Below are 3,126 nucleotides of genomic sequence, written 5' to 3'. Positions count from 1 at the left end.
TCTCTCTCTCTCTCTCTCTCTCTCTCTCTCTCTCTCCTGCTTCATTTTTCTTTCATAGATAAAGGTATGTTTCTTCAGCTTTTTTATCACAACTTACTGCTTCTTGATGTTAACCACCGCTTATCGATGCATGATGAGATGCCCCATTTAAGATAAACATTTGAGCTCCAGATACAACAGAAGTCAGTGAGAGTTTGACAGTGAGTATAATTTGAATAGGACATGTAACATTTGCTGGATTAAGAAGAGATGATTTTGCATTTTAAAATCTAGTGTGTGATGGCTTCCCACTTAAATTTGAAGAGAGGGTGTGAAAGTCTACAAAAATCRTAAAACTTAAAATGTAATTGTGAAAAATAATGTTAATGATAACAAAATGCCATTTCAGTCATATGAAGTTCAACTTTCTGTGAACCATTCAAAATCCTTTGAAGTAGCCTGTGCCTGTGCTATTTAGTTCCAAATAGAGCTTGGTTTTCTTAATAATTTTGCTGAAACCCCAATATTTTATATAAGTCAAAATTTTTGGCATTTTTCTTCCTTATCTACTTCATATTTGTACTACAACCAAAAGTCTTAACTCTTCATCAAGCTGCTACATGGGGGGAGTTGCAAATTAAAAACAATGGAAAAAATGGGAAAAATAATGTTAGAATTCTGGGGTTTTCAATGCACATACATCACCTCTCTGTAATTAGAGAACCAAACAAGTACTCTGTCTACACATATCTCTGAATTTTACAAAAATCCATTTAACAATAATATCAAGTGCATCAATCTAAAAAATAATGATGTTGGAAACCATAATAACTAATGCAGTTTGATTTGAAGCCACTCCACCAACTGCATGCACTTGACCAATTTTTTTTCTTTATATCATCAACTAAATTACTTTTGAATAGTTAAAAGCACATCAACACGAATGTCTAACCTTAATGCAGTTTTTGCTCTTTTGGGGTTATGACAAGAAAGTGGGCTATTCAACATCTCTGGTGCATCAATAATGCAGAGTGGGGGAAAAAGAACCAGTTTCTGCCATCAAAAAATACAGCAAAACTGCCAGAAGGAAGAAGACAAGGAACAACTAGTGTAAGTACACTAAAAGCACAGCGCCCACTTAAAGACAGGGTCAATAGCTGGAGGCTGTCCATATTGGAATTCTACCGCACTGCCTCTCAAATGGATCTTAGTCAACCCTGGGTGGCAGGGGTAATCAAATACAGACATTTTTAATCCATTACTCATGACCCTGTTTGGAACAAGACATGACTTGTTTGATTAGAGCATAACTCAATTCATATTGAAGGAGTAGTTTCTGCAGAGCTTACTGGAAGAAGTTTTGCCTGTTTTGTACTGGAAATCATGATAAATGGAATCATTTTGCAACRAGAAGCYCAGYTATTACTTGCAGTTTGATTGTATCATTTATGCTGTAGTTTAAGACAGATATTGACTGAGTGAGGATGGTTCAGAAGGAGGAACAGTATACAGGACATGGAAGAACAATATCTTGCTTGAATCATTGGGCCTCATGCAAGAACATGTTCGTATTCTTATCCTAAATTTCTCCTACTTTTCTTCGTATGAAGGGYTCATACGAACATGTCACGTCAGATTCAACAAACTYTTCTATCTTCAGGAAAAGTGTGTAAATGAGCTGCGTAAACTGATGAATGCGTATCAGGTGCTCATGCACGAGGAGAGATTAGCATAATTACCGCCCCAAAAATACCATATAAGGCCATGTTTCCTGCCCCACATACCAGGAAGTGTCCATTCATAAATGACATCGCAAAGTAAAAAAGTTATGAGTTCGGAAATTGAAGTCCTGCTCTCAGAGATCCAGAAAAAAAAGTCATTTTTAGCAGCGTCACACCTGCTAAAGCCAAAAAGACGACTGCTGTTAATGTYGTGTTTCCTATGGGTCGTACAGTCACAAAAATAAAAATCTAAATCATGTTCATCTCTCTCTAGTCCTGCTCTGGGTTTTCTTTGGTCAAATATTTTTAATTTAAGTGTAGACACCTGTGTTACATAGTTTTCATTTATTCAGAGGAGGAGCGGTCGCGCACCGCTACACCCACCACCCCACCTCCGCCTGGCCATCTCCCCCCTCCCGATTGTTGCAAGTGTCAGATGTGGTTCTGAAAAGATGCATTTTAAAATGTCTCTAAACTTCAATTAATGCTGTTTTCTAGTTTGAGATCTTCATATTAAAATTTTAGTGCTATACAACAGCATTAAAAGCCAATTTAATTTAATCTAACCAATTTATGTTGTTAGTTACATTTAAAATCTAATTCCAATTCAAGCAGAATGACCTATTGTCTGAGTGTGGTTTATTTTCAACTCAAAATATCTTCAAACTAATGAAATATAAAGTTAATAATGAGAAAAATCTGTCTGGATAACAGCAGACTGACTGCTTGTAAAATATACGACAGGTCTGGACCACATGGGAATTTTGTTCGTATCGTAAAATCTTAGAATACGAAAACATTGGTGAATGCCACAAATTCTCCTAAATCACTCGTACGCACAACTTAAGAACAAATCTGTGCGTACGAATGGTTCTTGCATGAAGCCCACTGAATCTAACCATAAAAATAGCTAAACTGTGTAAACCAGCAATCATACTGACTGTTACTGAGTTTTACGTGATTTTCTCAAGATCCCAAGATAGTTGTTTTGTTATCTCGAGAAAACAAACTCATTTTATTAAGATAACATGAAACTGTCTTGAGAAGACACAGCATGATTTCCTTTGACAATATCTCATCTGGAGAAAACAAGTTCTGTTTTGTCGAGATAAGCAGTTTAAAAAAAATCAAGCCTGTCCTTTCTCACCTTCTGTATAAATCTAACCAGATCATCCAATGTTCAATTCAAGTGAATGTTTGTGTTTTCCAAAACTGAATTATGTAATCAGTGAAGTAATGGGCCGATAGTTCAACCAGGAAAAATCAACTTTTGCTCACCTTCACATCACAAATAGTTTTTCTTGTTGTTCTTCAGAACACCTTAGGTCAAAACAAGAAGTCAATAAATATCAAAATGCTCAGCAGCTCACATGTTCATGTTCAAAGCTAAACCCGCGAGTCTCTGACACAACACAAAGCTAAAACA

The sequence above is a fragment of the Austrofundulus limnaeus genome, unplaced genomic scaffold, assembly GCF_001266775.1.
Source record: "Austrofundulus limnaeus strain Quisiro unplaced genomic scaffold, Austrofundulus_limnaeus-1.0 Scaffold342, whole genome shotgun sequence".
In the NCBI taxonomy this organism is placed as follows: Eukaryota; Metazoa; Chordata; class Actinopteri; order Cyprinodontiformes; family Rivulidae; genus Austrofundulus; species Austrofundulus limnaeus.
The sequence above is the reverse complement of the archived record's forward strand: the minus strand, read 5'-3'. Positions refer to the sequence as shown.